Source organism: Coturnix japonica, chromosome 4 (assembly GCF_054131305.1).
Source record: "Coturnix japonica strain WE chromosome 4, WE-NBRP24, whole genome shotgun sequence".
Lineage (NCBI taxonomy): Eukaryota > Metazoa > Chordata > Aves > Galliformes > Phasianidae > Coturnix > Coturnix japonica.
In genome coordinates this window covers 89,253,743-89,275,891 of record NC_140666.1, presented here as the reverse complement: position 1 = coordinate 89,275,891, position 22,149 = coordinate 89,253,743, and positions in this window count along the sequence as shown.

The window sequence follows — 22,149 nt, the reverse complement described above, 5'->3', positions numbered from 1 at the left end:
ATGATGGGTTCTCAACTCTGCTCACTGACTCCCCTTTTCTTCCCAACTTGTGTTTTAAGGGCACGTCCCTTCCTCCACAGTGAGTTTACAGCAGTGTCTCTGGTAGCTTCTGTTCCCTGCAAAGCTGCATGAGAGCAGAGCCAAGAAAGCAATGCTAATTGTAGCAGTAATTAAAAGCCGAGTGTGAATACTCAATGAGGGGTCAGCCTGGGTGAAGTCCCAGGCACAGCGCTGAAGAAGTGGCTGCTTCAGGAGTGAAACATGCCTTGTGTCTCAGCTCTCAGCACTGCAGAGCTAATTGCCTCTGGAGCAGTGCTGAGCTGGGAGGGCTGCCCAGCTTTCAAGTCCTGAGCCAGGCTCTTCACCTGGAGCCACGTGGTCACAACAGCTTGTCCTCCTCTTGAACACAGAGACTGCATGGCAGCATGGAATCAATTGCTCTTTATTTTGCTTGGAGCTATCCAAGTTGAGTCTTATCGAAGTATCAAATGAAGCAAATGTTAAGAGGGATGTTTTCTTCAGTTGGTGCTGCTGGGTGGTGGGGAAGAGTTGTGCTAATTTCTTGAGGTAACTGTAGCTTTTGGGGCTCTCTTGGAAGAGATTAAGGTTTAGTTTACATTTTTTTGGTCAGTTTTAAAGGAGTGGATCACGTTTTACTCCTGAGAAGGTCAACTATTCCAATAACCTCAAAGTACTTGTTCACAAGTCAACATCTGTGCATTTATACTGTGACATGCTATTAAAAAATTCACATTGTCAAGTTTTTACGTAGCTTCCACAGAAGGATCAAGAGAATGCAAGAGGATGTGTCTTCGTAATGAAGTCTCTAGGACCAGCTCTGGCTAAGAGCTACTCTCAGTCTAGCTGGAAAAGTGCCCACCCAGAAATGCAGTCAACCGGTAGCAACAGTTTTAGCATCCTTGAAGATGATTTTGTGAACCAAGATGAGGTAGATCCAGATAACTATGTCAGAATAGCCACCGCTAAAGGATGGGGTTTTCACTGCGTATACCACCCAGGTAACCTAGATATTTTCTGCCCCTTGATCAAGAGCAGTATCTCAGATCCCACATCTTGATGTTAATACAGTTTTATCCAAACCATTTCAGGACATCAAATGCTGGATATAGACAATGCCAAAGGCTACAGTAAATCCGCATAATTGGTACTTAACCAATAATAGTTACATCCGTAATTAAGAGTGTGAAATTTCACTGTTTATTACATCAGGGTAATGAGGACTGATCCTCTCTCAGTTTTGAGTAACTCTGCCACCAGCCACCACCAGAGGGTCTCCAATGTGCACTAAGTACTTTCTTAGACAGTGATTGCAGCCCTACAGCATTGAGACCCTGACAGAGGATCTGTCCCTCCTGTGTGTGCTCCCACTCAGGCACAGCAGAGCTTGGAAAAGTCACGTAGAAGTAAAGAAAACATATTTTGTCCTGTTCTCATACTCCCAAGCCTCTTCCAGGAAAAGACGAGGCAGTAGACGATAACAGCTCTTGGGTTGACCTGGGGAGGGCAGGCCTGTGATTGAGATATAGGTCTCTGGGGATGGCAACAGTTGAAGTCTTTCCAATTAGCGCGCTGGATCAGAGTCAAGAATTGTCAGGGTTTTAATTTACTAACCTGTGTCCCTCTCCCTGTATATTCATGTGACAGTTCGTTCATTTAATGTTGATAGAGTGCGTGGCTGGCCTCTAACTGGTCTCACATCCATCTCCCCCTTGCTCCAGTTTCTTCCCCAAGAACATTTTCCAAAGTGGAATTTCCATGACTTGTGGATCTCCAGGTCTCTTTATGCCAAAAAGCTATTCTTACTGAAAACAAACAAACAAACAAACAAAAGCTCAGGCCTTTATGAGTTCTTCAGATGTCTTGAGGTGGGGATGCTTTGTAGATGTCCACATAACAGAGAGGAGACAATATTTTTCTGGACCCCATGTTGAACATTCTATTATTGAGTTGTACTTATGCTCAAAGTAGGGGTTGACCAAATGGAAGACAGGTGGCTGTGTTCTCTGGGGCAAGTGGCACTTTGGCCCCATGGATAGACTTCCTTGGTAGCCAAATGTATAGCATGTTCATCATGTGAAGAGTAGGCTCCCACCTGACACCCATTAACCAGCATCTCCCACGTCATCAACACCGAGTCACTGTCAGGATGAACAGGAACACCCTTCTTTATCTTTTTCAGCAGCTGTTAAATGTCATCATCTCCTGAGCCTGGCACAAGCAGTTACAGCTCAAAATTCAAGCATACAACAAAATACAAGGTCATATCTTCCTGAGATCCTTTGGTAAGGACAGGTGAAGATCTGAAACCAGCAAGTCATTGGTTTGAAACTGTCCTGATTGCCCTGACATTTCCATTCATGTCCAACCATCCTTATGCCTTTTTTAAACACTTTATGGTTTCCAACTCAGAGCTGTTACTGTGTTTTCCCTTTAGAGTGGTACACATCCAGCAAACTTTTCAATGCACTAAGTGACAATTATAGCTGAAAGAGCCTGCTCAGAAAGAGCCATCATCATCACTGTTTGTGATGTTCATGTAATGAAGACTACCAAGACTTATGTCCCAGCGTCCATCCCAAAAGCACTGGTTCTACTCAAACCTCCCCTAGGGTTAGATGACCTCACTGTACACATCTGCTCTTGAGCCAGTCATCTACAGTGGGATTCCTTTGGCCAAGCAGGAAGGTTTGAAGTAGAGATGTCTGCATTGGATCTAGCCCCTTGGGCTCCCTTTGTAGCCAGTGGGATGAAACAGGATACAAGCCATCTGCTCTACTTAAGAAATGTACTTAGGAGGCGATGAGTCATTTCTAGAAGTACCCATTTTGCTCCCTTGATTAGCAATGGAGGGTGGGCAGTTAATTCGGATGGAGATATATACACTGATTTCAAGTCTTACAGTCTGAAGACTTCAAACGATTTGAATCCAAATGACCATAATTACAGCATAAATAGGAAGGAAAGACACTCCGGCATCATTATGATACTTGTAGAATAAGGAGTAAGAATAAAAATACAGAGCCAAGACCACATGTTCTGCTATTAAAGAGGCTTCCTAGGTTATCTTCCCAGCTGGTGGAAACCTGCTACCTATTTTCATTTCCATATTCCTTGACCCACGAACCTGAGTGCTGAAAGGATGTTGGGAGGGGGCAGAATGAGAGGGTGAGTTCGAAGATCAGCCTAAGATCCCACAGTTTCCCCATGTTGGTGAGATTTCAAGGGCACGAAGACACCTGTGCCTCAATGGAGACTGACAGGAAGCAAATCCCTCACGGTCCTTTGTGTCTTTGAATCTTCCCTATTCAGCTGTATTACAACAAAAACTATGGTGAAATGAGAGCTAGGAGGGGGAGCAGGGATCAGAACGCAGTGAGCAAGATCAGTCTTGTTAGTTGTTAGAATGACAAGAATAATGGGATGGAGGAGGAGAGGGCATGAGAGAATACAAAAGCATTAGGCAGAAATTCTGTGAAGCTTATGCAACCTAAAGTAAAATGTGATTTGCACGCAGTGCCGTTTAACCTCGTGCCCCTGTGACTAATGAATTTCTGTGTTGGGGGATAGAGGAAAAAAAACCACAAAAAAACACCAGCACAACAGCAGCAAAAGAAGGGAGAAAAAAAGGAAAAGTGGCACCAACCCACAATTAGCTGACAAGCAGCAAAAGAATGGTGTTTTCCCCAGTCTACTTTGCAAAGGTTTCTTAGCAATGTATCTCAGGGGGCATCAGTAGGAGATGGGCAGACACAGCACAGGACTTTAATTCTCAGGCTTTGCCTGACCGATGAAGATTTTAATTGGAGTGTTTATGTTTCCAGTCCTCCAGCAACGCAGATTTGCTCTGATAATGTGTTTTAAGGGACCAGAGGTAACATTTGGAAGATAAATGTGGTATCGGCTGCCCACAGGGTTACACAGACGTTATAGCCTGCTGAGGATGCATTATCCATTGTATTTTGAGGTTTTTTAATGAGTTTTCCAGGCATCTTCCTCTGATTTTATGGAACTTTTCCTCTTCTGTCTGCTGTTAGACAACAGACTGGATTATCACCTGATGTAAATCAAGGCCCTTCCTGTGATTGATTACTGTGAGTTATCAGCTATGATCCCCATCAGCAGAGATAACCTGAAGACAGGACAGTACAGCTGCTGGACTCTTCCTATTATAGCTTGAGTACCACAGCTCACGTATATAGGGATGCCAACACCACAAAGGGAAGAGAATCAGTGCTTTGTTCTCAGCTGTTCTCAGATTATTTTGATAAAGGGATTCTATGATAAAACAACACCTGTAGCCATTGGCATCTCAGAAGCCATGGGTCAAGGGACAAGAAATCCATGGTTTGGGTTGGATATAAGGAAAAGGGTTTTTACCATATGGTGATGGGACACTGGAACAGGCTTCCAGGGATGTGGTCATGGCACCAAGATTGTTGGAGTTCAGTAAGTCTCTGGACAGTGTTCTCAGAAATACAGTCTGATTTTTGCGTGGTTCTGTGTGAAGACAGGGTTGGACTCAAAGACCATTATGGGTCACTTCCAACTCGGGATATTCTATGCCTCTGTGGTCCTTCCACCAGCAAGCGATGGAAACAAGTTTGTGTCTCTAGCCAGTGCTGGGTCTTGTTTAGGGATAGGATTGGCTGCGCAGTGACCTTCAGTTGTGCTAACAGAGCCATGAAGCACACAAAGATGTTAATTCAGGGTTGGGTGCAGGTACCATGCCATGAGCCTGGCCATAATGGGAGTAGGAGTGCCACTGCCTCCCTGGTGAGCACAAGTTCACAGGCTATGTCCCACAGCATTTATCTTCATGTTCTGTAGCGACTTGGTTAGCATGAGAAAGTTGATCTGATACAGATTTATTTATTTTAAGTGAATTTGGGACACATTCCAAAGTGCCACATTGACAGCCTGGGAAAAAAACGTAGTCCCGTGTTTACCCTCTGAAAAGGGACAGAAAAGAGCCATACAGGCTCACTGTTCTCTGCCTACCATCTTTAATGAGGAGAAACCACTTCCAGGTAGGATTATAAAATCCTCCAGTACTTAAAGCCAACTCATGGTTGATTCATAGCAGCCCCCATAGGTCCTCAGCACCTGGATTTCAACAGCAATTTATCAACAAGAGCCCTCAAGTTTGTCCCCCTCCATCTAAAAGAGGAAAGTAAACGAAAGGAATATTTTCCCTTCAGAGGTGATAGGAAACGCTTTTCTTTTCCTGAGATTCATGGTCTTTTCTGTTTGTTTCCTTTCAGCTTACCAGAGTTGTCAAACTCAGTTCAGCTTGGGAACACAGGGATGTGAAATATTTAGAACTGGCTCTGGCTTTATTTTCAGTCTTCTGAATGCAGCCCAACAGGCAAAGTCAGACTTTGAAGATTTATGGGCTCTCTGAATAAGCACTGAACAGAGCTTTCAATTGGTCGCAGTTCATATTTTAAATGAGTTGAACCCCTGGAAATTCCCAGTGTCGAGGGCAAGATTATGTCCTCCTGGAAAATTGCTTCTCCTAGCCTAGAGAACTGAGCTGGGCCATAGCACACCTGCAAGCTCATGGGGTAGATGTCATGTATCACAAAGCAGTGCCTTCTTGCTCTCTTGGTGGCTGTACCCAATGAACGCATTGCCCTCTCCCTCTTTGATGCAGTTATATCAAGATGTGTGTTAGGAGCAAGAAAACCAGTAGAATAATGGCCTGTTTACAACAAGAGGAAGATTTACTTCAGCCCAGATGATTATCCAATTTTAACTTCAGCCGGTGAAAGTGCTGCCTGAAGAGGGTTGTTAAGGGAAAGGATGTTAAAAAGAGGAATTTCACCAAGAAATAGAGGTTCTCCTTTACAACTTACCTCTGAGAGAGAGAATTCACCATCCCATTCTTTCCAGTCAGGATGGTTGGTGAGGGTTCTCCACTTGCATTTGACCCCAGACTCACTGTGGTTTACAGGTCTAACATACCTCTGACAATGGGATGACCAAAGGAAAAGCACCTCTCCTTATAGAATCATAGAATCACCAAGGTTGGAAAAGACCTAAAAGATCATCCAGTCCAACCGTTCACCTATTACCAATAGCTCCCACTAAACCATGTCCCTCAACACAACATCCAGTCTTTCCTTGAACACCCCCTTGTCCTACCTTGGGCTTTGGTTCAGGAAAGGTTTTTTTATGTCATTTATCTTATTTTCTTTTCCTTCTGCTGTTTTCCACAGGGAAAGGAATTGAGCTCTTCTCCCTCTCAGGTTGGACTGTGGTCCAACATCTGCTGCCCTTGTTGTTGCTGCATGACTGGTAAACTCCAAAGGAAGCAAACAGCAATTAGAAGTTGTACCCAATGCTGAGTTGATCTCAGGGAGTCATTTGTCTCAGATGATTAATCTGATGAATGATGGAGGGTTTGGGGGCACTGGATTATTTGGGAGCGTGAGTTGAGCGTGGATGATGGCTTTTGGTGGGAATGAAAGCATAGGGATGATGGAAGGGAAATGTCGAAATGCTTCATTTCAGCCTGCCTTATGTTTCATGTCAGAAACAGCAGGGTGATTTCTAAGCAAAACTTTTCAGCTTCTATCTGTCATTTTGGAGGGAAATTTCTCTCATAATGGAAATGTTTGCTTTTAATAGCTTAGAAATGAAGAAAAATTATGTGGGCAAGGGAAATTCTCGGGTTTGACCATAATCTTTTGTTTTGTTTTGTTTTGTTTTGTTTTCTGGCTTCTTTTTTTCCTTTCATTTCTCAGGTTAAAAAAAAAGGAATGGGGGAGGAGGGGGAAGGGAATGGGGAAAGCTTGGGCTTGACTGACACCACTTTTTTCCAATTTCCTAGTAAAACAAGGCATGTCAAAAAGAAGATTCCTGAGCTCTGAACTTTGCTACATTTCTTGGTAGCGTGGGTGGAGTACTGTCTCCTGCTTATAAATAGTCTATGTTTATAGGCAGTAATTGAAAATACAAAGATTTCAGGAATAGAAATCCAGTCCTCGTCTCTGCTGGGGCTTTAGCTGGAAGCACATCAGTCACAGAATCACAGACTCATAGAGTTGGAAGGGATCTTTGAAGGTCCCGTGGTCTACTCCCTTGCAGTTATTGGGGACACCCATGGCTCTGTCAGGTGCTCAGAGCCCCGTCCAGCCTGACCTCAAACATCTCCAGGGACAAGGGACAAGTTGTTAAACGCTGGGCAAAGGGGCAATGCTGAGGCAAGATGATCGACAAGGAAAGGTAAGGCAACCTGCCCTGGGATTGCTTTAATGAGCACCACTATGGGATTGCCAGTTTGTTCTCTTCCCATGTCAGAAGGAGCAAAAGAACAACACAACTACAATAGCTCCCTGATAAGACCACCTCATCCAACTCCATTTTTAAAGAACTGGGATAATTTCTGTCTGCTTATAGGTCTTCTATCCTCCTTATCGTCTTCCTCAGAACTCCTTCTGAAACTATCAGTTTCAAACAATTTCATAAGGAGGGGCGGAAGAGCTAATGAATATTGGGGAAAAAAAAGCAGTAAGGTGTAAGGGCAGAGGCCCATAAGCTCAGATGAGATAGGTGGAACACAGGGTCCTGTATTAGACTTCATCTTAGGATCATCATAGCCTGGCTTGGATTGGAAGGGACCTCAGAGACCATCAAGTTCCAACACCCTGCTGAAGGCAGTATTGCTAACCACTAGATCAGGCACTAGTTCAGGTTGACCAGGACTCCATCTCACCTGGCCTCGAGCACCTCCAGTAAAGGGGTATCAGAAAATCTACAACAGGCAAGAACACCTTACATGTATTTCCTATGGTAGAAAAAAAAATCAGTCAGTTGTGGGAAAGAGACTGGGAAATGACATGGACAAAGGTCTTGGTCTCCACTGTTGTAAACAAAAAGGATCAGTGGGTTTTGCTCTCAAACACGGGGATTTATTTGCAATGGGATGTGGTTGACTGGAGAATGGTGTTCACATTTCATGACCTTGAGCCTCTGCTTGTACAGCTGAACAACACAGCCCAGCCTGGCTTTCGGTCACTAAGGGCATGGTTTAGCATCCTCCCTGAAAAATAAGGCTGCATTTTGGGTATTTTTTAATTTTCTTTTCTATTTTCTTTTCTTCTCTTTTCTTTTAGTCCTGGGCTTTTCTTTGTCCTGGCCCTTTTCAATCAACACAGGACAGATTAGAATGTTAAATTCTACAGCACCACATTTAGGATGCAAGGAGGCTGAAGATATCTCTGCTCCCCTTTTGAAACTGGCTGTGATTTTTGGGATGCATCCAGAGCAGGATCTGCCGTGTTTCCATTGAAGGACAATGGTTTAAAATCTTTTCCCATCTCACAAATAAGGGAACTGGTGGCTTTCATCAGTGACAGTGAAAAAGTGGAAGGAGAAAATTTCATAGAAACATAGAATTGTTAGAGTTCTGAGATCTCCAAGCCAAACCCATCCCCACCATGCCCACTGACCATGTCCCTCAGTGCCACATCTCCATGGTTCTGGAACACCCCCAGGGATGGTTAATGCACTACCTTCCAGGACAGTCTGCTCCAATGCCTGATTGCTCTTTCAGGGAAGAAAATTTTCCTACCATCCAACCTGAACCTCCCCCTTCAGCCCCACGAATCCAAATCTCCCCTGTAAATCTCCCTTGAAGGCTCTAACACATGCTGGGGCCATTAGCCCTGAAATTCAAGCAGTCTGGGATTTCCTTTCCCAACACAACTGTAGTCTCCTGAGAGAGGATTCTGTTCTGTGTCCTATCAATTCAACCATGAATCTACACTCAACACCTTTCCTTTTCTACATACAACATTTTTATGTACAGAAAATGAAAGGCAGAAGGAAAGAAAGAAGCAAAATACCAGAAGAATCATTGGGAAAACAGAGCTGATTCTGCAGCCTCAGAGGGGAAGCACAGAAAAGAGCCATTTTTGGAAGCCAAAGACCAGCTAAACTGGTTGAATTTCTATGTACCAAGGTGGTGAGCTGCAGTTTCCCACCCTTGCTCTCAGCCTGATTTCTGGGCAGCTGCATCACCAGTAAAGATTGCAAACTAATCAACCCACACTTTCTTGCTGCTTCTAGAGTACACTTTGGAGAAATTGCTCTTCTGTAATGTCTACTGGGAAGAAAAAAAAGAATAACTTCTTTTCACAGGTGTGTTTTATTTTAGAACATTACAGAAAAGAAGAGAATGGACTGGGGAGGAAGGAGTTCAACGCTTACCTCAAGTGCATATCAGTGCCAGGGGAGCTGGTGGATATACACTCATTTACATCAACTGAGAGATAAATCCTGAGGTTCTCATTATACAGAGAACACTGCATCCTAATTTACCATCCCCCAGGATTGAAGTAAAGGAGATGGAGGGTCAGGTAGCATAAAATCCAGATAAACAGGAAAAGAAAGTCATCTAGGGTCAACCGGTGATGTTAAAGCTTCAGGACAAGCAACGAGTTTACTGCAGTACACCATGGAGTAAGGGAATGCTTTCTTTTCAGGATCATGTAATATGATGTTGGAGCAGGGTGGGAGGGTAAGCCAAGTTTCTTGGGGAGGATGGAGGCTGCCTTCATCCTGTTGACCATGGAGCAAGGCAAAGTGTCAAGTGTGTTGATGGGACCACGAGAAGCCCCTCCAAATGTTGGAAATGGAATGAGGGTCTGATAAAAACATCATAGAGTCATCAGAGAGAGATGTATTAACAGAAGAGGTTGGCTTGGAGATTCAGAGAGCGCTGCTATTGCACCTCTTCAAAGAGACAGAAAAGATGGCTTTGAGATGAGATGCAACTAGAGCTTCTTGGGACTCTTTTCTCAAATTGTAGGAACTCTGGAACATGGCACAGGTCAATCTTGGCATAGTTCTAGATAAATATGATAGTCCTGACTTACCTCTGGCCTCTGCGGTGGGAAAGGACTGAAAAAACAGTGTATGCCAAGTTGCAAGCACCGGTTTCCTTGGCTTTTTTTCCTAGATAAAAGAGAGTACAAGACAAAGGTATCTTCTGTTGGTCATGAGAGGGGACTTAATGGTGAACTAGATAATTCAGTCATGGAGCAAAGCTTGAAAAACTCACACCGACACACAGTTCCAGGTTGGAACCTTCAAAAATGTGCCCTTGAGCATGTGAGAATTATAAACCATGTCGCAGGAAAGGAGCTCTCTTATATTTGAACCAGGACTTACAACAAACCAAAGTGTATGAACTGTATGACTTCACCTCTCCAGGCACTTTGGCACAGGCTGCCCTGGGACATGCTGGGATCACCATCCCTGGAGGTGCTCCAGAGCCATGGAGATGTGGCACTGAGGGACATGGTCAGTGGGCACAGTGGGAAAGGGTTGGGTTGGGCTTGGAGATCTCAGAGCTCTTCTTCAGCCTTCATCATTCTATGATAGCATTGGATGCATATGGAAAATGCTGAACGGACGCCGGGGTGAGTGAACACAGAGGAATCTCTTGGCTTTTTCATCTTGACAGCGCATCCTGATAAGGTTGGAAAGCTGATGACAAAGCTTAGCAACAGGAGAAAATCATTAATTTTTATTCGATAATTCTTAGTGAAGAAAATCACAATTAAACCCAAGAACAGTGCTGGGGAATCAGGCTCTGGGAAAAGTGGTGCCATGTGAGGATCAGGGTTAGAACAGAATGCCTTTCCCTTTGAACTGAAGAAAGATCTTTAGAAGTACAAGGAAGGAAAAAATAGCTCTTGCAGAGCTCCTGCTGACATCCTTCTCTGCTTCTGTTCAGCTTCCTGGAGTAGGTAGAAAAATATCACAGCTGATGAAACTCTGGAGCAGGAAGCTGTGCTTCTGTGCTGCTATCCTCCAGCCCAGGGGGGAGATGCACTACAAGGGGATAGAGTATAATTGCAATTGGAAGCAAAGAATATCCTCAAATGCTTCCCTGGAGGAAAGTCGTAATGTCACCTAATTTTAAAAGCTGAGAGGAAATAAGTTGGAGAACACAGGCCTTTAAAATAATGTTTTCCTTCTCGATCGGAGTGGTTATTGGAAACGCTAATGGGAGTGCACAGGGTAAGATCGAGGATGCTTCATGCTTGAAAAAGAAAGGAAGAAAAAACCAACACGCACACAAAACAACATTCTGGTTAATGAAATGGAAGATTCCCAACTACTAAACTTGGAAAGCACTCTCTGAAGTCGTAATACAATGAGTCATCCTGCAGGAGGTGTTGCACAGAGCAGGGCTGTGCACGGCGGTCCGATGGGAAGCCAGTAAAGGAGCAATTATTTGGACACTGGCTTTGCAGAAAGCACAGTGCCAAAGGGGATGACTGTGGTGTGTGATGCAGTGAGCTACCTAAGAGTGAAGAGGAGTAGATATGACAGCCATCAGTCACTGGATTGCAGGACCAAGTAGGACAGACAGCCAGGGTTTAAGAAGAGCAGAGTTGGGCAGGGATTCTCCTAGAAGGTGATTCAATATGTTCGAACGTAACATTTCATCCAGGGGTTGGCTGTCAAAATGATCCCAAATACAACATTTAAAAAAAAACATACCACAAAATGATTTGAAAGAAATGAAACAATTCTATTTTATTTTATTTTTTTATTCTTTGCATGTGGTAAGTGTCTGCTTCCTTTGAAAATACTCTCATTTCTCATCTAAGACTGAACTCAGGGCAGCTTTATGCCAAAACCTCAGAAAACACTGAGTTCAATGAAAGGTTGATTTTTTTTTATCCTTGAAGAACAGAAGCTTTTCTGCTTTGATTTTGTCTCTGTTTTCAGGAAGGAAGAAAACATTTGCCAGCCAAATTCACCTCAAAGGTTGGTTAGGGCAAGGGGCTGGAATATATGAGAAGGCTTGGATGGGATCTCAGAAGCTTCAGTTCAAACTTGCCTCTGGGCTGTACTTACATCATTTGACATAATGAATCAATGGATGATACTATTATCAAGGCCCCAAAGACTAGTGGAAAAAAAAAACATGCCAGTTTCAGTCTCTGAATTCTCCAAATTGTGGAGGCAGCTGCCAAGGGCAGATCCAAATTCCCCTTAAACTAAGACAAGATCTGAGCATTCTGAAATGCAACTTGATTCAAAGGCTGAATCTGAGTTCTGCTACACCTCCTTCCCACCCAAAAGTATCTTCAAAAAGCATCAGAGGCTCCAGAACATCCAATCAGAGAAAACCCAACTCATCCAGAAGTTTTATATTTCATTGCTGCTTAGTGAAGGGGAGGACAGGAGGCATGATGAGTAGCATACTCAAGGTTTCCTACTCTGTATTAGTCATGGTTTGCTTTAGCAGCTTGCTGTCAGAGCCACCAGGTTAATCAAATTGAGTAGTATTCAGGCTGTCACCAAATAATGGCCACCGCTCTACCCCCACAGCATTTGGGACCAGTGGGTCTTTGCACACCTCAGGCCTTTTGAAAGCATCATTTTCCTGGAGATTTCCTTGCCCCATAAGGATGCTCCTTAACACAGAGAAGGGTTGGGATTACAACTAGACATATCCAAATGCAACACCGTGACTCATCCCTGCACAACTCAGCTGGTATTTTCTGGGGAGCCCAAATTCACCTCCTATAGCTGCATACACTGTAAGCAAAGCCTTTTCATGTGCAGATTAATATCCAATATTTCTGCAGGATGCAAACAGAGTTAATCCCACAGGTAGGCTGCGGGGTGGAGCTGGCTGGATTCTTCCCCACACTTGCAAACTACTCCATGACCAGCTTTTCTATCCACTGAATGCATTTTTAGGACTTGCCTTGGCCTCAGGATTAGATGAAAAGAGAGCAGTCACAGGAGAGCCCTGCACCTCCTTCACCAGCAACCTGAAGGAATGGTGCATTTGCAGATGCAACACTCCATTATTCATGCCTGAAAAATAGAAAATAGGGCACATTATGATATCAAAACCCAGCCTCTAAAATCACTGGCTTTGTAGTCTGCAATTGAAAGCATATATCTGCCCATGCTAGGATGGAGATGGTTTTTTTCCCAGAGAAAGCAATCCCTCCTCACAGCTGCACAGGGCGCAGTTTGCTGCCCAGGTAATTCTGAGGGTAGAACAAGGCAGGGACAAACAGCCCTGAGCATCAGAAGTTTGTACTGTTATAATGGACTCATGGTCTTTCAGGATTGATTCATTACAGATAGGACTGGGTTTCATTTGGTTACGTCATAGAATCACACTACAGAATCATAGAATCAACCTATCATAGAATCAACCCACCATAGAATCAACTCATCTGAGAATGGCTGGGGTTGGAAAGGACCTTAGAGATCACTGAGTACTAACCTACCTGTGCCTACCAGACACAGCTCATGTGAGCAGACGTAGATGTGAATCTGAGGACAAGAGCTGCACCCTAAATCTCCTTCTCTTCCCTCCCTATGTCTCCAGTCACCTGCCTACCATGTACTTTGAGTTCCAGCATTGTCTTACTTGTTTACCAGAGAAGACAAACTGCCAAGAGTATCTCTGAGATGTCGGGGCAAGATAAAGTAATGCCAGAAAGAGGAGCCCTGGCAAAGAGGCTCCTCACTGTAAGTTGGCTCACCATCCACCGAGACTGCCAACGTCTGTCTCTTCTGCAAACATCTGTAGGTGCTGCCAGCAATGAAATAGGAAGGGAATATCTCTGATGAAACCTGGGAAACATGTGGATTTGAGAACAACAGGACCATTGTACAGAGTATGTGTTTGTCTTCTTGCAAGAGGAAGTTTCATGAGCTTCTTACCTTCAAATAATTCTTCAATCCCAGACACCTCTCCCAGGTATTACAAATTGTTATGATAAGGGAAACTGAGGCATATCCCATGGCAGGGGGGTTGTACCTAGATGACCTTTGAGGTCACTTCCAACCCAAAGCCATTCTATGATTCTAGGTTGTGGTGGCAAAAGTGGTGGTTCCAAGGATGTGGGGTGGTGAAGCTCTCTGTGTGCTTTGAGCATTAGAAGATGTGCTCCCCTGAATGTCACACTGCTCTCCCTCCATACCGGGAGGGAGAATAGTGGCTGCAGGTATCCTGCTGGCAGCAGCTGTACGAGGAAAAGGAAAAGGAGGGAGATTAAAGGACAAAAACAAAGCTCATCTGTGGCACCTTTTACACAACCATTTCCCATTACAAGGTCTCAGCCATACATTAAGGAAGCTTTTAGGAGCAGTCTTTTTCTGCCTGATGAGTGAAACCAGATGCCAAAACCCCAGAAGCGGCAGCAGCAGTAAAATAAACCCAGCCAGCAGATTCACCTCCTGAACCTGGCAGCAGCGTGAGGCCACCTTAGCAAAGTCATCGTGGGACCATCCATCATCCCACAAAATTGCTGCTGCTCTAATTAAAGCGAGACCATAACGATTTGGATTTATTTATCAAATATTGGAAAGCAAAGGCACTCACTTACTGCCAAAGTGATTAAAGGCTTCGTTGCTATTCACAAGCAGGAGTTGCACTCAATAAGCATCTATGATGGATGATAGAAGGTTGTTTCTCCTCAGGAGCGAAGGGGCCCTGTCCTCAATGGACTAAGGCATAGATGGGGTTTTACTTTGGTAGCCCTTTATGTTAGTAGTTCATCTGTAGAGCCAACATCATATGGGAAGGGATTCCACTTCCCACCTCACACTGATGTGAAACAGACCCTCCATTTGTCCTTTCATGTGGAAGAAGGGTTTTATAGTCATCCTTTTTCACTACCTTGTCCTGTTAACACCTCCATTCTCTTAATCCTTCCTACTGCTGAAGCAGCTTGAGAAACCCCAATGCAAATTCACACCTCTGGGTTTGGGGTGAGCAATTCTCTCCTTCCAATAGCTCTCCTTTCCTGGCAAATCAGCTATTTATGTTCTGGTTTGTTTAAGTTCTGTGCCAGAGAAGAAACTGTAGACTTAACAATGAGAAACATTGGTTATTTTTTCCTTTTTACTGGGAAAAAAAATAAAAATGACTGTGGAAAAAGTGTTTATGTTCCATCTTCAGAACAGGAAGCATCCTTCAGTGCTCAGTGGCAATCCCTGTCAGCTTTCAGTAAACCTTTTGACTTGTGGAGGGGATTTAGTACTTCTAACCATGTCACAAGAAGACATTATTTCCCCTCCCTGTGACTCCAACCCCCAATCACACTTTCCTGTCTCAGAGCCTCCTGCACACCACCACTTTCTCCATCCCAGTTCTCATTTTCCTTCCCTTCTTGCATTTTTCCTCTTGCCTTTTTATTCTTGCTTCCATGAGGGAGATTGGGAAGCTCTTTTCCAGCATTTTTTTCTTCCTTTATGGCAAAAATACAATGCTGGTTCATCGGGGAGAAGTCACAGGAACATTTCCATTGCACTGCGAGGGACTGAAAGTAATCGAGTGCCAATGCCCTTGAAGCCATGTGCCTCCCTCTGATTTAATATCGAGTCTTTATATGAGTTAAGGACAAATACCTTGCCTTACAGAACCACTCCCTGTGACAGCCTCTCTAATTAGTTGTTATTAACAGTGATAACAGAGCTATCAGATTTAATAGGCAGCAGATTATGGCAATTATGGTGAACTCAGTGTGTGAAGCTGGAGGTTCGGCTCTGGGGACAAACGGGCACAGTTTCTCAGGCAGGACAAGCAGGGCAGAGCTGCTGCATGGAAAGGCAGGAGTGGGATTGTGGCTGGGAAGGAACAGTGGCCAGCACTGTTGGGAGATGATGGAGGGTTGGTGTCATAAATGTGTAGGAAACCAGGCAAACTGGAAAGTGCAGGCTTGGAAAAGTAAATACCGAATGAAGTAAAAATCTCAACGCATTCAGATTTCTGCCCTTCTTCCATCCTCCCTTTCTTCCTCTCCTTGTACACTCTCTTCTTCTTTCCCTTCCTGTTGCCTTCCTCCTTTACTCTTTTTCATTCTTCTCTTGTTCTTTCATTTCTCTTTTTCTTTCCTTTCCTTTCCTTTCTCTTTTTATTCTTTATTTCTTTCTTCCTTTTTTTTCTTTCCCTTTCTTCCTTTTTTCCCCTATTCCTTCTCTTCCTTCTCTTCCTTCCTTCCTTCCTTCCTTCCTTCCTTCCTTCCTTCCTTCCTTCCTTCCTTCCTTCCTTCCTTCCTTCCTTCCTTCCTTCCTTCCTTCCTTCCTTCCTTCCTTCCTTCCTTCCTTCCTTCCTTCCTTCCTTCCTTCCTTCCTTCCTTCCTTCCTTCCTTCCTTCCTTCCTTCCTTCCTTCCTTCCTTCCTTCCTTCCTTCCTTCCTTCTTTCCTTCCTCCTCTTTCTTTCTTTTTCTCTCTATTTCTCTTCCTTTCCCTTTTCCTTCCTCCATTTCTCCATTCTTCTCATCTTTCTCCCTTTCACTCTCTTTTTCATTTCCATTTCTTTCTTTTCTGTCTCTCCTTTCTCCCTTCTTATCTTTCTCACTTCTTCCTTTTTCCAGCTCTTTTCTTTTTTTACTTTCTTTCATTCTTCTCTTTCTTTTTCTCTCACTTTTGCCATCCCTTTCACTCTTTGCTCCTTGCTGTTCACCTTCTCCAGGAGGAGACAATTAGGGAAAGAGAAAGAAGAGAAAATTAGACAAAACACCAACATCTTTTTATGTCTCTTTGTCCCTGCCTGAACTATTTCTAATGTGTGTGAGCTGTTTTCACTCATGGTTGTGAAAAGCAAAGCTGGTGCTTTTTGCAGGGTACTGCAAAAGGCCGAATCCTTTTGTAGGATGTGGAGAGAAGCGATCCGAGGCCTGAGAACCACCTAAGAATGGAGGAATGGTGGTGTGGGAGGAACCCCAGGGGTCTGACCCCCATCCTCCCTTCCATCTCATTCACCCCACAAGCAAACTGCTTCCATGGAAAGATGATACACAATGTGAAGTCATGGTCAAATTGATATGTCCTGGGGCCTGCTCCTCTGCTCCCAGCTGTAGAACTGAGGGCCTGATCCCCCCTTCCCTAGAGCTAAAGCCCCATGACCAGTGAAATACTCTGGGGAAGGTGGTTGGGCCCCATGACCTATAGAGCACCTTGGGGAAGGTGGTTGGCACAAGACATGGGGGAGAGGCAAGAGGCAGAGGCAATGCAGATGTGCATCACTCCATGCTTCTATTTTGCACTTGCTTTCTTAATTGTATCTTAGGAGTTTCCAGAGACCACCACTGAGATCAAAGACTTTGTAGCTGTGCAGCTGGATAAATAGGTAGAGCCTACACCAAAAAAATACTGATTGGAGAGGGGAAAGGGATAAGGGTAGGGGAGCTGCAGAGACACATTGTCTTGCCCTGGATCCATTGTCTGGGTTACAGACAGGAGTACATCTCCCATGTCTCCTGAATCCTCCCCCTTATCCCATAATCTCCCCTGAGGCATAAGAAACTTTTAATGACAAACAAGGGGCGGTTTGAGAGAGTTTTACAAGGTGTGCTATGGAGAAAACAGTATCTATTGCACACACCTCCCATGAGAAGTTGTATGGCTTGAATTGGCTGCTGTGCTGCAGATTGCTGTGGCTGTGGGAGCTGAAGTGTCAGACTGTGCTATAAAGAGTGTATCAGCTGCTAACACCGACCTACGGAGTGTGACAGAGCTGTGCTGAACAGGTGACATCCCCAGACCCGAAATGGGTTGTAAAGTGAGGTGCAGACCTCCCAAAGACTATTTGATGCAGCACTGTGCTGGTTTGTGTTACAGCACGGTTCTGCTAGGATTTTATGGTCTTCCATATAAATTTATGGAGTCCTTTTTCTGCTCCTGCCTCTCCCAGCTGAAACCTCAGAACTTGGCCAACACTTGCCTGCTTTCCATGGGTTGAATAACTCTAGCTCTGAGGAAGCAACTGCTTGGTATATCCAATAGTGCGGAGTTGATATCTACAGTTTTAGTTCTAAGTGAATAGAATAAAGAAGGTGCAAATGCTGATAAATCCTTGATTTCTATTTTTTTTATGTTCCCCACCCAAACTGGGGAAAAAATGGCACAGATTCAATTTTTGTAAGGTTCTATTTTCATCTGTTAGAAGAAAATTTTCAAGTCTAGGTGCCAAAAGCAGGAAAATTAATTCTGTATTTAGACAGTTAAATAAGAGGTTCGATTTTCAAAGGCAGCAACACTCCACATCTCTAATTGCCACCAGAAGAGACTGGGATCTTGCTTTACTTTTAAGAGTGATTTCCAAAAAGAAAACTGTCTGTCAGGGAATGAGAGGCAGAAGTCCATTGAAAGCTCAATGCTCGCAAGCTTATTCCTCCACTTAGTGTCATAGTGTGAGATCTTGGCTCCAGGCAGCTGTCTTTATTACCAATCTTAACTCACCCTTTGAAACTAATTCATATTAGGACATAGTGGACCGACTCCATTTATTACTCGGTCTGAACTAGAAAGCAGTGTGCAAGGTTGGACACCACAGGAAAACTGCAGTGTCTGAAAGGAGGTAGGGTTGTGCCAGCCAAAACATTGCATCCCAGTGGGAAACATTCATGGCAGATGCTCCCAGATATCAGCAAGAATCTTATGAGATATGTTGAATTGTCTATGGCTAAGAACTTTCCATCACTTCCCCCAAATGCCATGACCCAGGAGAGCACTCATTGGCACTGATGGAAGAAAGCTTTTAGATAACTCTGAGATACTCTTAGATAACTTCATTCGTAGTGAAATTGCTATCGATGTCCAAAAACAAAATACAACCCAAAATTCAGAGGGAAAATGGAGATATGTCACAAACCACTTAAAAACAGCCTGGTGGTGGAATGAAGTCCAACATTGGCTTTGGATAGCAAGGGCTCGCCGTTAGTTTTGAAATCATTTGATCAGCCCTATGGTTTATTGAAAGAAAAATAATAATTTGAAAAATAAATGCACAAACTTTCCAAGAGAGATTTAGGCCACAAAGAAGAAGATTCTTTGCCCCAGGCCATGCTTTATGCTGTGTTTGTGCTCATGCCAGCTGCAAGAAGAGGGTCTCAAAATGTACACAGCATTGTGCAAACACTGCATGAGATAAAGTCCTTTCTTGGAAAAGCCAGGCAGCTGGATCAAGTGCACTAAATCCACTTTGGAGTGTAAAAGTTATTCAGGAAGTCATTATTTCTAGAAGAATGAGCAAGTGAACAGGCTGCCCAGGGAGGTGGTGGAGTCACCAAACCTGGAGGTGTTCAAGCTCCATAGAGATGCAGTACTAAGGGTCATGGTCAGTGGTGGATGGTTGGATTAGATGATCTTAGAGGTCTTCTCCAACCTTTATGATCCTATGATTCCAAGTGGTTGCTGGTACATAACATTTTTCATAGAACCGTGTTTTTTTCCATAGTATATGGTACCTTTAATACCTTCATAGGATGAGCCAGCTGAGAGTGTTTGTTTGAAAGATACTCTTGTGCTTCACAAGTTGGTGAGCACAGCTGAATTATAAAACATGGTCACCTTTATTATGCAGTAGGACACAGGTTTCTGTCCTTGTTATTAGAAAAAAAAATCCACTTTAGAAATGAAAACAATATCACCGTGTTATTAAGAAAAGGAGGAGGGGAAGGATGCATTTCAGCAATAAAAATGTCAGTCTCTGGTTTATATAAAAAACCTTAAAACAATGAGCTGTAAACTGGAAATCTCGAAAACTCCTTTGATAAATGCCACTATTTTTAAATTAGGACAAAGGAATTAGAAAAATGGAAGCTTATGTTTAATTCACTTGAAAGCAAATTAAAGGGTTTGGCTTATGGATGAAAGAGAAAATTAAGTTATTTTTTCCCTGAGAGTTACCAAGGCTACTGCAGCCCAGAGAAAGCCACAGTTCAGCACACAGCTCCATGAACTGCTATTATTGACAAGGCTGTTTGCACATCTTAAGTGGATTTAGAAGTGGATCCATCTCGGGAGTCGGGAGCTGGACCAGACACTGTGTCACATCCTGGCATGGATGGCACTTGGTTGGGTCCAACTAATCCAGGGATTTTTTTCCCCAAATACATTCAATCCTCCCCCACACTTTGTAAGGCAGGTGCTGGTTGGATTAATGTGAAGCTCCCGGCAGCAGGATGTTTGCTTTTTGAGATACTTTCTCATATATTAGTGAAGTCAGCTCTTGTGTTGTGGTTTCACCTGGACTGAGTGGTGGGATTTAGCCAAGTACCCAGAAATGTAGCCCCTTGGTCTACATGGGTCTATGCCCATTACAGTTTTTAACTGCTGTGGCTCAAGCTGGGAATGATTTCCAACAAAGCAATGGCTGAACAAGTGCCCCACTGATGGAAACCCTTGCTTTCATATTCATGACTTCCCATTTTGTACTACTTTGCTGTGGTTTTGCTTATCAATGGGGTCTTCTCTGTGCTATTCAGTTCCTCTCCACTGATGTGTCTAAGCTTTTTTTTTTGCACCAACTGACTTCATTAGCACTTCATTTCTACCTTAGGGGCCAAAATCATTGTTGCAAACCTTAAACAAATCAATAGTAAGAAAGACCCAAGAGAAACTCCACTAATAGATGTTCTCCCCTTCCAGCACTGTTCAATATCGTTTCCCATTAGCCACATTCTTCCTTGTCTCACAGTTCCCTCATCAAACTCTATCTTATCCCAAGGAACTAACAAGGTTACTTCATGGCACCTCATCAATTTCTCACTTCTCAATTTTCCCAAAAAGGAGATTATTCACATGCCTACTTTTCATACTAAACTTTATTTTATCCAAGAAAATATCGGGTTCACATGCTAGGATCTCTCAGTTGTTCCCTGTGTCTTTAGTGCCTCCTTCCCTCTTTGTTGTAGCAAAGTCCAGTGTAGCTCTGGGAAGAAACAAGCAGCTCTATCATCTTTTAGATTACCTCCCTCTTTCAGATACAAGTACAAACCCTGTTTTCTGCTCCCACCTTGACTCAGTAGTTATCTTTTGACTCCTTACTAACAGATCCAAAGTTGTACTCAATGGCTCTTGTATCATAGTATCATTAAGGTCATTAAGAATTAAGAAATGATTCATAATATTCAACCTGAACCTCCTCTGGTACAACTTAAGGTCATTATCTCTCGTCCTATATGATCAGGTAGATCATCTTGTGGAGTGTTGATGAAGAGTATCTCCATCTGGTTGTTCTGATATGAGAGCTCTTTGGTTTAGAGCTTCTCTGTAGTTCTCATTTCCAAATCCCCATATATTTCCATGACATGCTTGGCTTTTACCATCCTATTCTTCTTAACTGAATAAAGGTGAAACACTTGCTTTTTTCCCCAATACTTTTTATGTCATGACAGAACACATATATGGAGATCAACCATAATCATCATCCCTCATTTCACTGTATACTCCCTGCCTGGATTCTCCTGGGTTTTCATTTCAAAGTATCCCATGACTGAATATATTATGCTTGGACCTGATGACCTTAGAGGTCTTTTCTAACCATAATGATTCTATATGAGGAATACAGGAGGACTGGGGTTCCTATCACTCTTCATATAGTTCAGATGTCCTTTTCCTTTGGTTCACTTGAAGATAATTGCAAAGTGTGGCAGATTAATCTGGATGTATCTCACCCAAGGGCTGGCTGCACTCTAGTGGTAATGGGAAAGGAGTATTCTGCGCAGAGATCTGCCCTGTTTATTAATGGTGTAATTCAGCAAGTCAGTGTGGTCCTCCAGTTGATTCATCTGGGAGTTCAGGCTTTCCAAGATCTCAACATAGGAGCTCAGGTCTGGACTCTCAGCAGGTTTTACAAAATGCACAAGGATTCCCAAGGTCTTTGCAGTTCCCTGTAAAGCAACACCTGCTTGCAATGAGTTTAAACACCCTCCAGGTGCTGAGACTGGAGTCTTTAGATAAACACTCCTGGAGTGTTCTTCTGAGAAATTGTTATTGGTGTTGTTATTATTTCTAGTACTTAAATGGTAGAAAATAAGTTTCCTATTGTCCTCTCAGATTGTTTTAACAGATCGGCGTGACTCTCCCAGAGGGTCAGCAGTCAGAGAATCCCAAGGATGAACATGAGAGCAGCTTGGCCAGATCAGGAAAAGTTTAATCTGTTTCTGATGGCAACCAAACTGAGGTCATTCCATCTACAGAAGCTTGTCCATAGGCTGTGGGGTGACCTCACTGCTGCCTTCCAGTACCCAAAGAGATCCTACAAACAGGAGGGGAGTCAGCTCTTTGAAAGGGCAGAGAGCAGCAGAGACAAGGGGAAATGGTTTTGAGCAGGAGAAGGTAAGATTT